The 14720-nt window shown below is 39.9% G+C and overlaps 1 long non-coding RNA gene across 1 annotated transcript in view; it reads right to left on the reverse strand.

Moving 5' to 3' along the window:
* Window positions 1-499: 499 nt before the first annotated feature.
* Window positions 500-14720, reverse strand: part of LOC140620015 (uncharacterized) — a 28227-nt gene continuing 14006 nt past the window's right edge. Inside the window, exons 3-5 of the long non-coding RNA XR_012019783.1 lie at window positions 9106-9188; window positions 2341-2427; window positions 500-1331 (exon numbers count right to left, since the gene is read on the reverse strand). This is a non-coding gene — a long non-coding RNA (uncharacterized lncRNA). The remainder of the gene's footprint in view (window positions 1332-2340; window positions 2428-9105; window positions 9189-14720) is intronic.

Below are 14720 nucleotides of genomic sequence, written 5' to 3' on the forward strand. Positions count from 1 at the left end.
CAGATGTTCTACTGGAGGCCCTACCCACAGAAGTGAGACTCAAAGAACCACCATGTAAAATTTATCTCCTCTGAGAAATTTGGTCAGATTATTGCCACAGTATTTGCAAATGGCTGGATGGACTAAGAGCAGATTTATCGCCAACACTCACCAGAGTTGGATGGCTGACACGTTTGGATCAGGTGAAATCAGTCCATAGGGCAGAGGAAAAAGAATTACCCTGTCTAGAGGAAGTAGGGAGGGGGTTTGCATCCTATCTTTGCCTTACTACATCAATCAAGTTCCTAAATTTGTTTAGCTCCACAAGCTAACCAGTTGATTTCCACTCAACATGTTTATTAAAATATTGACTAAGAATTGGCAATGTCGGTAATGATGGCCTGGTAGGAGAATCCCCACATGGTGTTTTGACAAGAGCAGTTCAAAGGGTCCCTGTGAACTGGCATCACAGAAGTTTGCATTCCCAGGATTAGTGAAGTAGAAATAGTTTATTTGCTGAGTATTTACCCAAGCACAATTACACTTGATAGGCAGATTCTTTCCAAGAAGCGAACTTGACTTTGAATTTCTCACTAAAGTTGACAAGGGCATATCTGCACATTTTGAGGAAAGACATCTGCCAGCAGAGACCTGTCGCTGTTTGGCATAGGAGTATTGTACAATAAGACCACATTTTTGGTAGTTGTTCAGTGAGAACCTTATGGCTCAGCAACAAAGATCAAAAATATCTGAACAGATCAAGATAGTAGCAAATATCTAGCGAATTTACCAACTGTGAAATAATGAAAAAGAAGGTAGGAGGGAGAGAAGGAGGGAAAGAGGAAGGAAAGAAGGAAGGAAGGAAGGAAGGAAGGAAAGAAGGAAGGAAGGAAGGAAGGAAGAGAACTTAAAAAACAAGAAGGAGAGAAGTCCAGCACAATCTTACTAGTCTGAACCAGTGAACATTCCCCAGATTCACCATTCTATAAATTCATTGAGTAATTGTGCAAATCCCCTGGACAACTGTCAGATAGTCTTCATCTCCCCTCCCTCCCAACCCCCCATGGAAAATCTCATTACATTAAAAGTGCAGGATTAAGTTAAAAGTGCAGTAGAGAATGCCACCATGTTTTTGTAAAAAAGCTGGGCATCAATATGCATTGCATTTGCTTGTATTTTCGTGGATACCCAAACTGGAAGTATAACAGGTAACCACAACAGTGTCTATCAGGAGTGGGACACAGGGCTAGTGGGTGCAGGGGTGTGGGCGAGACAGGGTAGAAGGGAGATTCTTCCTTGGATGCTTTGTTTTTTTTATATCTTCTGATATTTGAGCCAAGTGAATGTGCTGCCTACCTAAAAAATGAAATGAGAGAATGAGAATATTAAAAATTATTATTTTATTATAGTTCAATTTGCCAACATATAGTATAACACCCAGTGCTCATCCCATCAAGTGCCCTCCTCAGTGCCTGTCACCCAATTATCCCAACCCTCCGCCCACCTCCCTTCCAGCAACCCTTTGTACGTTTCCCAGAGGTAGGAGCATCTCATAGTTTGTCTCCTTCTCTAATTTTTCCCACTCATTTTCCCTCTGATTATTTAAATGGCAGCCAGCAGAAGCCCTTTGGTCCTTCATCAGATTGAGAGAGAAAGTGGAGAGGAGGTAGAAGGAGACAACCTCCTTCCCTCCATTCCAGCCTCCTACTTTTTCCCTTCCCTCTCTGAAAGTCACTACATCTGACATCTCAGTGCTCAGCAGAAGGTGAGGCTCTGACAGCTGCCTGGCCCTGGGAATGAGAATAGGAAAGCTCCAAACTAGAAACCTGAAAGCAACCTTTCAGTGAAGATAGGAAGAGAAGCACTTGGCAGGGAGAAGCACCCAAGGGTCTGTGAAGTGTACCAGTTAAGAGCAGCTGATCTGTGGTCAAAACTTTAAGGTAATGCCTCTTCCTCTTGAGCCTTGTTTCCACATCCCTGAAGTTGGCATGGGGTAGACCCATTGATAGCAGAGACAGCACCCAGCCCAGGCCTAGAGGAGGGACAGAGCTCAGGATGTTGTTCTGCTTAACCTCACTCTGTGGCCACTGCTCAAAGCAGCCTTTGCCTCCAAACAAAGCATGGTGGAAAAGAATCATAGACACAATAGGATTTCAGCAAGCTCTATAAATGATCATTGGACAATCTGGGATGTGTTTCTGTCCTTTCAAGATAGCACAATGGAGGGAGGAAAAAGCCTGCTTTGAAACCAGAAAGACAGGCTTCCTTCCCAAACTTTTCTACATGCTAACCCTTCAGACAGATTGTTTAGTCTCTCTGCTCCTGAGTTTCTTCATTTACTAAATAGAAAGACCCCAAGACCTACCTTTTGAGGCCTGCATGTGTGTCATACTGGGCCTGGGCGAGAGGTGGCACCCAGGAAAGGGAACTCTGCATTAAAGTGCAAACCTAGGGATGATAGTTACAAACCAGAATCCAAGTAAATAAGTAACTTCTTCCAGCCAATATTTTGCTAGCTACTATCATCAATTTTACATTTAATTCTTTGCGTTAACCAGAAGCTATGATTTGTTGTTATTGTTTGTGCATTTTATTTGTTTTAGGCATAATATTTGCACTAATGTTGGCAAGAGTGCCACGGGACCAATGTTGAACACATCTTACTCTCTCCCAGTGAAAATAGTATTAACCACGAGCATTATTCCTCCAACTCTCAGGAATCTGACGTACACCTCAGAGAGGACCCAGTATATTTGATGCTTGCAGGATATCATTTTTTAACACTTCCTTGTCCATAGTATAAAATTAGTGTCAGTTATACTCATGTTGTATGAGTAATGACCATTATTTTTTGATGTATTTGTTATCTTTAGGTGTTAAACAATTAACTGAAAAAGAAGAAAGTTCTATTTTAAGCATGTTATTCAAAATTCAGTAAAATATTTCATTTGAGAACTAATATTTGCATTTACTGCGCAAAAGTGTTATGTTTTGGAGTTACTGTTTTAAATTTCAAGCCCCAAATCTCCAAGGGGTCTCATGGGGTAACAATTAAAATAATTTGGGCTTTGAGTTTTCATCTTTAACTCACTAAGCTATCATTGTTTATTTTAAATCTGCTATTTAAACACAGACTATGCAGTATCACAGGAGTTGGAGACACATACAATGCCCAAAGCCAGCTTGAACAATTCCAGACCATTACACATTTACTCTCAAAACAAACATGTAACTGAGTCCATGCACATTGGAGATCCACTAAATAACAGAAGGAGTCTCCAAATTAACTTCCATGGAGAATATAGTCCTTACTAAAGAGTAAGAAACAAAACCATTCTAATTTGAAACTAACGTATGTATTATTATGTATTTTTAAATCTCAAAAGTAATTTTAATAATCATTTAGAATATAGACAAGCAAAAAGGTGTTTTTGGTTAGAAGTATTTTATCACTGACATGGTTTAGAACTGCCCAACCATGGTGATAACAAAAAGCAAACCACCTTTTCATTGCTTTTATTGTTTTAAAATTCTCAACAGATATTGCTTGCACCCAGAGCAGACCACTTCTACCCATATCTCCCTGTATATGGGCCCTCACCCACCCATCAATCCAGCCACCAGGGTCCCTGATTCTCAACTTTAGCACATTGAAAGAAGAGACTCATGTTCATCAAAAGAGCACTTGTTGTTGAAGCTATTCCCATGCTCTTCTTTTCATATGTCAGGCCATTTGGCCTTGGGATTGGTTTATATGCAATCTATAATGTCTTTGTTGAAATTTGAAACAAGAGGATGTTGCCAAGGGAAAGCTGACTGGTTGACTGGCAGTGAAGTGTCTCATTTAGCATGGCATTAGATTGAAGAATTTACTATGTCTCAAGTTTATTTGACAGCCTTACAGGTCTAGAAAGTGGGTTTTTCCACTACTCCCAGAGGAAGTATTGAAGATGCTTCAGTATTGAAACCAATGAATAATACAGAAGGGTCAGTGTATTCATTACAGTGGGGAACACGGGATTCCCATGACCACAAGGCCAACTCATCTGTAGGGGTTTTTCCTTGTGTTGGATCTTTGCTACCCTTTCCATATTTGGAGACTTTTCTCTTCAAGAGTGGCATCTCTCAAGGTAGGGTCCAAGAGCATGCTTTCCCAGATACCCTTGAAGCTAAGGAAAATCCATGGAACCTAGACTTTTCTAATCAGACTGAGATTTTTGACCTAACACTGCACAGAATCTGATTTTTTTTTTTAAGAGGATGGCATTGAGGGTGCTTTTAAAGCAATGGTGCCCAATGACTGAGTATTTGCTTTCCAGTATTAATTGTGCACTCTCCCATATCTCTAACCATGGTGACAATAGTGGGATTGTCTCTGGAGCAATCCCATCATGAGATCTGCTTCAGGCTGCAGAGCACTCCCTCTGGCCCTCCCAGACAGTATGTGAGCTACTCCAGATCCTGTAATGATTTAGTTGGAATGGGTCTTGTTATTTCCAGTATCCTAAGAAGTCAGGTTAGTGATTAGAAGGTCAGATATGAGTATATATGTAAGTAGACAGTAGTAAGGGATATTTTATGTGAACAAGATAATAACTGTTTATAAGAAAGTACCTTGCTATGATTTCACTATGTCTCCCAAATAGATATTCTACACCAAACCATAATACACATGTATTGGCAGATTTTTATTCTCTTAAATCCACTTTTTATGCTATAATAAATATGTTCTTTCTTGTACTATATTAATGTCACTGGTTAAATTACAAGTCAAGCAGCTGTTCCCATGGGCTGATATTTCCCATTTAATTTTACTTGAGTAGTCTAATTTATTTCTACTTAATTCTGCAATCTTATTTCTAGACTCCCATGGGCCAACTCCTCCCACTTAATTTTATTTAATTAGTCTAATTTATTTCTATTTAATTAATCCACATTATTTATAGGTTATTGGTGGTCATCTCACTGGTACCTTCATATACCATGTACAGTTGATATGAGTTTTTGAAGTCTTTTTTTTTTCAGGATTTCTAAAGACAAGATGGATTAATTTCAGTGTGAACCAAGGCCACCACTCAAAGCAATCAGGTTTCCCCATTCTCCCTCTCACAAATTCACTACAAGCTCTTTAATAGTGCAACACATTCAATGACTGGAACACTTTTAATTAAGGCTGCCATTTTGTATCAAAGTAACAGACCTAACCAAAAATCAAATGTAAGTCACTACAACATTGGCTAAAACTTACTCATCCACCTCCAAAGTTGTGTCATATACCTAGACATTGACTGATAAGAGGTTCTGCTGAGCAAAAACGACTCACTGTTGGTCAATCAGCTCCTGACAGGCTGTTTTCAAGCAGCCCTGGCAAAGGCAGAGAGATAAACAAATTTCCCCTTGAATTCCATGAATTCTGAAATTCCAGATCAGGCTCCTATGGGACGGACCTTTATATAACTGGATATACTTAAGTTATTTTGTTATCTTACCAAAAATTATTGCCAGGCAAAGTAATTGTGGGCCATATAGAATACCAAACTTCTAATACACATTTTCTGTTAATATCATTTTATTTATTGTGTGGTCTGTCTTTGTTCTATTTTAGCTTTACAAGGTGAATCAAAGTTTACCTAGAAAGATGCTTTTGATAAGTTCACCGCATTCAGAAGATTTGTCAGCTGTCAAAAGTTTTCCCTGAGCTTTCAAACATCCTGCTTTATTTTTGACAAGAAAATGTTCACTAAGCCATTTAAATCATAGACCAAGAGTAAGCCAGATGTTTAAAAGGGAATATTCTACATGGAGCCAGGATGGAACTTCCTTTAAAAAAAATAATATACTTAGGCTAGAAAAGAGTTTTTCTTGTATCACGTATAAGAAAGAAATTTTGAATGAAAATTAATTGTTCTTTCCATTTTGACATAGCAGAATACTTAAAAATGAAGTTTTCCTTCCATTATTTTTTCCTATCCTAGATTTCAAGAGAATGACTAAAAATTTTAAACTCCTAAAATTATTAACTACCAGACCCAGGAACCTTGTAGAACACTATAGTGTCCATCAGGTGGTATTATCATAGAAGCACATTGTAACCAAAATGTCTCCATGGCCATTATCTTGTCCAGTATTACCCAAACTTCAATAATTCACCTGCCACTTCAGTATTTTTGTCATATTGTGAATTATCTACACTTTTTTTAAGTATCTTTCTATAAAACAACACACTTTTTATACTTATGTAAAATTGACTTTGCCTTAAGTATTAATATCCCATAGAGTCAAGGACTTGATGTATGTGATGATGACTAGTTAAATGCTCATCAATTTAATTTTCTCTCCTTAGTGACACAGGAAGACTGCCTTTCCCAACCTCCCTGCCTTAGGTTGGCCCCATGTGACTGGATTCTGACCAATGCAATCTGGGCAGAAGTGAAACACTTACAAAACTGGTCCCTAAAACATCCTACATGTTCTCCTTTGCTCTCATTCTGCCACCTGTGTAACTGGAAACAAAGGATTCTGAAATGGCAGCATTTGGCACCCTAATTGCTAATAGGAGTGTTGGCCAGAAGAGAATCCAGCTCTGCACCAGACTTTACATGAACAGAAAAAAAAAAAAAAAGGTTATTGTACTAAGCTGCTAAGAATTTTTTAGTTGCATTTGGGGTCCCCAAAACCACCCTGGATTCAATGATTCAATAGAAGGACTTACAGAACTTAGAAAGCTGTCATATTCATAGTTATGGTCCATTATAATGAAAAGATAAAGAATCAAATCAGAAAAGGATAAGGCACACAGGGCAGAGTCCAGGAGAGATCAGGCACAAGAATCCAGTTGTCCCTTCCCAGTTGAGTCCTGTGACCAGCATTCTCCCATCACCGATAGTGACAACATGCATGAAGTACTACCAACCAAGGAAATTCACCCAAGCCTTGGTGTCCAGGGATCTCATTACACAGGCATAGCTGATCTCCCATGTGGCTGACCTTAGTTCCATCTCCTCCAGAGGTCAAGCTAATAGTCTGTGGCCTGAGATCACACTGTGAACATAAACTACCTGATGTGGCACAGGCCTCAGGTAAACAAAAACACTCTTAACAAACAGGTTGTTCCAAGGGCTTAGAGGTTATCAACCAGGAGCTGGGAAAGAAGCAAAACTTTCTTTGGAATGTAGAGTTTGAACTACCCAGACCTGCTGAGTTAATCCTTTATTGTATATTATCCTATTTGTTACACAGCATGGCCTAACCTACCCTGACCAATGTAACATATAAATTACAGGTTTGTCTAATACAAAATGAAAATACTCAAAGGGTGAAATAAGTGTTTGCTCTTGTACTTTTTAATTTTTTTAATTTAATTTTATTTTTTTGCTCTTGTACTTTTTAAAATTATCTTGTATACCTCCAGTAGTACACATACCATACTTTGGGAAACATTGATCTGATCTAATCTCAGTTTATTGATTTTTTTATAATAAATTTATTTTTTATTGGTGTTCAATTGATTTTTTTAAGAGAGTTTTTTTATTTATTCATTTGAGAAAGAGAGAGAGAGTGTGAACAAGAGCATGAGTAGAGAGGGAGAGTCAGAGGAAGAGAGAGAAGCAGACTTTCTGTTGAGAAAGAGCAGGGAGCCCAACCTGGGGCTCGATCTCAGGACCCCAGGATCATGACCTAAGCCAAAAGCAGATGCTTAACTGACTGAGCCACCCAGGTGCCCCAACCTCACTTTAAAATGTATGAAAGGTAAAATAAATAAATAAATAAATAAATAAATAAATAAATAAATAAATAATGTATGAAAGGTAAGGAGACCCACTCCATTGTTGATCTTCCTCCAGGAGGAGGGACAGTAGTATGGAAGGGAACATTGTTGAGGAAAGTGGGATCCAATAAGTTCTCCCACAGTTCCTTCAGGAAAGATGTACAAAGACTATGATAAAATGTTTCCAAGAGCTCTCGGCATCTGACTCCCATCAATCACTGGTCTCTGGATTGTTTAGATAAACTTGGTACATCCTGCTTTGAAAGATTTATTATAAGGATTGTGATAGTTAATTTTATGTGTCAACTTCACCAGGCCATGGAGTGCCCAGATATTTGGCTATAAACATTATTTCTGGGTGTGTCTGGGGGTGGGTGGTTCTGGATGAGATTATTATTTGAATTGGTAGGCTAAATAAAGCAGGCTGTCCTCCCCAGTGTGGGTGGGCCTCTATTGAAGGCCTGTGTAGAAAAAAGGCTAATTAAGAGAAGTTTCTGCCTGGCTATCTTGAGTCAAAACATCCATCTTCTCCTGCCTATGGACTTAGACTCAGACTGTAACTTACACCATCAGTTCTCTTGATTCTCAGGCCTTTGGACTTAAACTAGAATTATACCATGGGATCTCCAGCTTACTGGCTGCAGATTGTGGAATTCCCAGCCTCCATCATCATATGAGCCAATGCCTTAGTAAAGATAGATGATGATAGATAGATAGATAGATAGATAGATAGATAGATAGATAGATAGATACATATATACATACATACATACATGATAGATCGATCTCCTATTGATTCTTTTCTCTGGAGAACCCAGACTTGGTGTCAATAAACCAAGTGCTAACCAAGCCTCAATACTCTTTTTTTTTCTTTCTCTCTCTCTTTTGCCCCCTTCCCCTTTCTTTCTGTCTCTCTCCACTTTTTTCTGGAATACACTTCATTAAAATCTCTTCTGTGAGGATCATCCTCTTGATTTTTGTTCCTTTACAGCCTGCTAAGGTGAAGAGAAGGCAAGGGTATGACTCTGGCCTAACCCGATGTGACATTACAAACCCAGAGTCCTTAACCACCTGATTTAGGTGGTTTCAGTTTCTACGTCTTATGTTCAAAATCCAAGAAAGAAAAATGAGGTCCAGCTTGACCCAATGAGCTGTGACTATAGGATAGCAGGGAAGGTGGTCAAATGACATGAACAAAAGAGATGGGGTGGGCGAGATGTTGATAAGTGTAGCTAGTATGATAGAGAATCATGAAATAATAGAACAAGGACTGAAAACCCATCCTCCAAGTGAACTACAGATGTTCCAGAATGAGAATCTGTCCCTCCACTTGAAAATTTCATTTTATCTAAACTAACCTTTTCTTCAAAGGGTCAATCCAATTACTTGGGACAAACACCAGTGGCTCTCTGACACTCCCATCAATCCTCAGAGGAGATATCTGAAAGGGGGAGGGGAGATGAAAAGAGAAGTGGAGTCTCAGTTTCATGGGAAGTCCAAATGGCTGCTGTGCATGGGCTGCAGTTTAGAATTACAGTTCGGGGACCTGGGTGGCTCAGTCCGTTAAGCATCTGCCTTGGGCTCAGGTCATGATCCCAGGTTCCTGGGATCAAGCCCCATATCAGGCTCCCTCCTCAGCACTTCACCTGCTCAGCAGGGAGCCTGCTTCTCCATCTCCCTCTGCCCCTCCCTACTCACTTGTGCTTTCTCTCTGTCTCTCAAATAAATATCTTTAAAAAATAAAATTACAGTTCAATGGGCCTGGATCCTATTAGTTCATGGGATACTCCTGATATTCCCACTTCTCTGTATTTGAGAGGCCTGTGAAGGGCTATTATGGTTCTACTACCAGTTTGTTCTCAAAGCCATTTTCATTTCCTAAGTGCCAAGTGTATATAAATTTGGCCATTGACCAACAACAGCAGATTTCTGTTTCTGGTTTTGTTTTTGTTCTTTAACTCCAGCTTGCTCCATTTCAGAGTTCCCTGAGAGAGAGGACAAATGTGTGCAAACTCTCTCCTGGGAGCCCACATGATACAGTTCCTTAGCCAAAATTATGAAATCCCAAAGCTCTGAAAATGAAAAATTTCACAAAATAGGTGTAGAATCATTTGGCAACCAAATAGTAAGGCCATTCGTACTTTTATTTATCCTATTTAGTTTCAATGTTGATGTTTCACTGCTGAAATATTAATGGATTTGATTACAGGGTGCTGCTCTAGACCCCACAGGGAGTATTAAGTAATATATGGAATATGCATCATGTCCCCATTCTGTACCGTACTGAATTTCAACACACATCTGGCCTTTTTGATAAGAAATCAAGGACTTATTCAATAGAAAAAGTAAGACTTTCGGCTCGGACAGACAGACCTACATTTGAATGAATCCCTTTGCTGGTTGTGTAGCAAGTGACTTAGCTTCTCTAAACATCAGTTTCCTTTTCCATGGAGTAAAGGTCACAATCATAGCTACCACTTGGTCCAAGTGGGAGGTGTATCAGATGAGACAAGTTGCCTAAGGAATTTGACACTCTTCCTGGTACTGGCCAGGGGCACAACAAAAGCTTCTTTTCTTCCCCTAATAACACCCCCTCCCTTGCCACAGAATCCAGGCACTGTGCTATGAAAATCAAAACACAGAAAGTAGAGAAGAGAAAAAAACTCACTCCCAATAAAAAAGAGGGCACGAAAGCAGAAAGTGACAGGATAATTTGTCAGAACTGTCATCCTGCTAATAAAGAGTAAGGTACTCAAATGTGGCTGTGAATGAAGACCAATAATAACCAAGTTCTACTCTATGTATCTCTTTATGCTTCTCTAGGATTGATTTTTTTTATGACCTATTAACCGATTCTAGCAATTGGTGCAATTATGTGGGCGGGTGGGTAATTTCCTTTCTCCGTTGGTCCTGTCCATCCTGGTAAGTGATTGGTTGTAAACAACACAGCACTATTGACCATATTGACTTTCAGAATCCCACACTTTGCTTTATTATTTGGTCCCCTTTTGAGATGAATTTTTTACTTAAAGACTTCACCACACTGCAGCTAACAGCAAAGGCCATAAAGTGTCAGAACATTTTCTTCTTAATGTGAAATCTATGTACATTGAAAGCACAGGAACATGTATATTAGTTTAATGAACTTTGCTGAAACCTTAAAGAAAATCAGGAAGCAGTTGTATACAGAGTTTTGACTTCTATTTTAATGATATTTTTAATAAATTGAAGTTCCAAAAAAGAGTCTTTGTGCTTTTAGTCTTCTCAAGTACAAACCATCGTTGATTGCTACCTTCTATGTATAGTTTAAAAACAGGGTGAGGCAGCCTTTCCAATCCCCAGAAAGAGTGCTGGGATCTATTAATCATGCCTTCCATGGCACAGAGTTTGGAAATGGCACCACGTATGCCCCAAGTTTGCAAATTCCACTTTATATTTTTCAAGCATTTCTCTGTATTCATCAATCTACCCATGCATGCATGTATGCATCCAACCATCCATCCATCTATCCATCCAGAGTCTTTTCTCTGTCAAGGTGTGAACTAACCTAGGGATAAAAAGATGAGTAAGACACAGTCCCCATTGGGTGAGACAGATGAGCTTGAGTTCATTTGAGTTCATGATTGACTAAAATAATGTTTTCTTATTATATTAAAAACCTCAGGGCAGCCTCTACCTCTGCCTCCCTCTGTCTCTGTTTTATGAATAAATAAATGAAATCTTTAAAAACAAAAGTGAAGCCTCGTCAGCATTATTGGAGCTCAAACGCTGCTCCTTAAGGAGGGTGAGATCTGTTACCTGGAGGCCTCTTTGTTACTGAGAGAGCTGAGATGGGTATGGTACTCAGGGATAGAGGTAGCTGGTAGGACACAATGAATTCTGTATAATAAAAGGACAGGAAGTATGAGGCTTCTGAGGGAAACTGAAGAAAATAGAGATTGGCACCAGCAAAACTGAGCTCTGAGTGAAGGGAAATGTTGAGAACTCCAACACCTAGTAGCTGTGTGGGAAAGGAGAGTTTCATGGGATGAAGTCATGACATCTAGGATCAGAGGAGGTTTAGAGGTGAAGTAGCCTTTGGGCAAAGGTTTAAAGAAGTTCTAGTTACTACTGTTGCATAATAAGGCATCTTGAAACTTAGTGGCTTAAAACAACAATTATTATTCCTCACAGTTTGTGCACAACAGGAATTTGGGGAAAATGTGGTGGATGGCTTTGGCTCAGGACCAGATGGTGGCTGAAGCTAGAACAGTGTAGGTTGAGGGGAAAGGAACTGAGAGTGGCAGGAAAATGCTCTTCATATAGCCCTGGGATTTCTCCATGTGGTCTCTCCATGTGAGCTAGTTTGACCTTCCTTACAACATGGCAGCTATAGGGCAGCTGGGCTACTTATAAGGTGGTCCAGGCTCCAGACTGAGTCTCTGGTCCAGTGCACAAGATTTAAGTGGCATTGCCTCTCATTATCTAACCTTGAAATCATACCACATCAACCACATTCTATTAGTTACAAGAGAGTTATAGATTTGCCCAGATTCAGAAGAGGGGATATGATGGGGGAGTAGCAGGTTTCCAAAGAGCAGGAGGGATGGGGGGTATTGTTATGTTCACCTTTGGAAAATGCATCTATCACAAAAAGTGATGGAAGTCGAGGGTTGAGAAATCTGACCCTACTTGACTACTTGAGTGCTCACTGCTCCTGCAAGCAGCCAAACCAACCAACTCCTGGTCTCACTGAGTGAGAAATCAGAGAGAGAATAATCAGGCACCTCTTCACAGTATGCACCCACTGCCACCATCAATAGACTGCCTCACTTTCCAGCCCCTCTGAGCCTTCACTGCTACCTGTAGTCCAAGTTCTGCTCACTGTCACCCACTGCACTGAGGCTGAAGCTGATTGCCTTTTGTTTACTGTCCTAATTTCCTACGACTTCCATACCAAAATCATAAATTAAGTGCCTTATAGCAGTAGAAATATGTGCTGGATGCCAGGAGTCTGAAGTCAAGGTATAGGCAGGGACATACTCCCCCCCCGAAGCTTTTGAGGAAGAATCCTCCTATGCCTCTCCTTGGTGTCTGGTGGTTGTTGGGAATCCCTGGCATTCTCAGTTTGCAGCTGCCCCTTTCCATCTCTGCCTCTGTAACCACAGGAGCCCTTCCCTCTTTTCATAAGGACACCAGTCACTAAATTAGAGCCCACATGAATCCAGTATGATCATATTTTAACCTGATTATATCTGTGAAGACCTCATTTCCAAATAATATCACATTCAAAATACTAGGAGTTAGGATTTGGACATATTTTGAGGAGAAACACCAGTCAACCCACAACACTTGCCATTGGGCCATGGAAGTTCTAGAGTCACCTCAAGGCACTAGAACTGTCTCTCCTTCCCAGCCTCAGCCCATATACCCCTTTCAAAGTAAAGCCACCACCTCCTCCCAGAACACAACTTAAAGAGACTCTTTTAGTCACACGTAGTTTGGCAAGAACTTCATCAATCTCTCTGCCACTATCTTTTCTTTATTTCAACATCTCCTACAGCATTAGTGTGTGGATTCACACACGTACATATGCTCACACTTGATAGAGGCACCTGATTCCTGACCACAGAGAATGGGGTTCAGAGCCACACACAGGGATTATTGATTTTCTCTCTCTTGGCTTTTTATTAGTGCCCACAATTGCTTTTTGTCCTGATGGCTTTCTTTAGAATGAGGTTTGTTAGAAGAAGAATCCCTACTTTTTTGTTTAGTGCTCATGGAATCCCAAGAGGCTTTCTGGATCACCTTACATTGTCTTAGGACCATCAGTCGAGAGGGACTTTCATGAGCCCGGAGACACGCTCTGCAGAACAAATCCTAACAGGCCTGATTTCAATCAAGAGGCACAAGTCTATAGATGAAAGACTAGCCTGTATTTTTCAGGTTCAACCTGAAAAAGAAATAGAGCTAGAAGTCCAGTTTGTGGATGTCCCAGCGTTAATGAAGATGAGACTCACTACATTGTGACAGACTAGTCTTTTTAAAGGGCCACATTCAGACCCTTCTCTGGGAGACCCTGCCTGCCCCTTGTACTATCCTGCTCTGAGATAGAAAATCATCCACACGTCAACTTGTTCACAACCATGACCTAAGCACATGGCCCCACAAGAAGGGATTAAGCAATCCTTACTTAGACCTCATTTATGTGCATATTACAGCTGATATCCCAAAATAAAGTCATTACAGCACATTTATTTCTGCAAATGGAATAACTATAGCATTGCAAATTTGTTAAAGTAGTTTTCTTCATGTCTAAAGAATTCTCTACTTGCCTGGATAGTCCTGTATGGAGTGAGTATCAAGTATTCCTCCTCCCTTAACTTGGAAATTGAATTCAAATCATAATTGATCTGAATAGAAATACAGAACACCATTGGAGAAATAGAACTCAGCCATGACAACAAGCCTAACTCATATCTGTTTAAAAGAAAAGGGGATATCAGTCATAGGGACTTAGAAGTAGGAGTTACAGCCACCCCATCCACACCAGCTCTGCACTGGGTTCGTAAGGTGGTTTATCACCATTACAGGCTATGAAGCCTGATGCCACCTGAATCTGAGGCATATTCCTGCTATACTTTGCCCTGGTCCATGCCATCCCATGACTTTCAGAAAGTCTGGTTTCCTCTCAGTTCACACATAGGGAGAGAATATGCTGAGATTTCTGAAATAGGTTTTTGTATCAGTTAGTTTTCTTAGCCTATTTTGTTTTTACATAGAGCCAGTGGAGTTTTTGAAATTCCTAAACAGAGATAGGTGAAAAAATAAAATCTTATCCAGGTGAGAACTATTTCTTCCCCTTTCAAAGTCATTAATGCAAATTACCTTCAAGTGAGTTTTAATATTTAATTCATTGTATATACTGACAGAGGAAACATGATACTTACACTTCTGATGATCTTCTCTATCACCTGGCTTTGAGAAGATCTCA

The sequence above is a fragment of the Canis lupus genome, chromosome 1, assembly GCF_048164855.1.
Source record: "Canis lupus baileyi chromosome 1, mCanLup2.hap1, whole genome shotgun sequence".
NCBI lineage: Eukaryota > Metazoa > Chordata > Mammalia > Carnivora > Canidae > Canis > Canis lupus.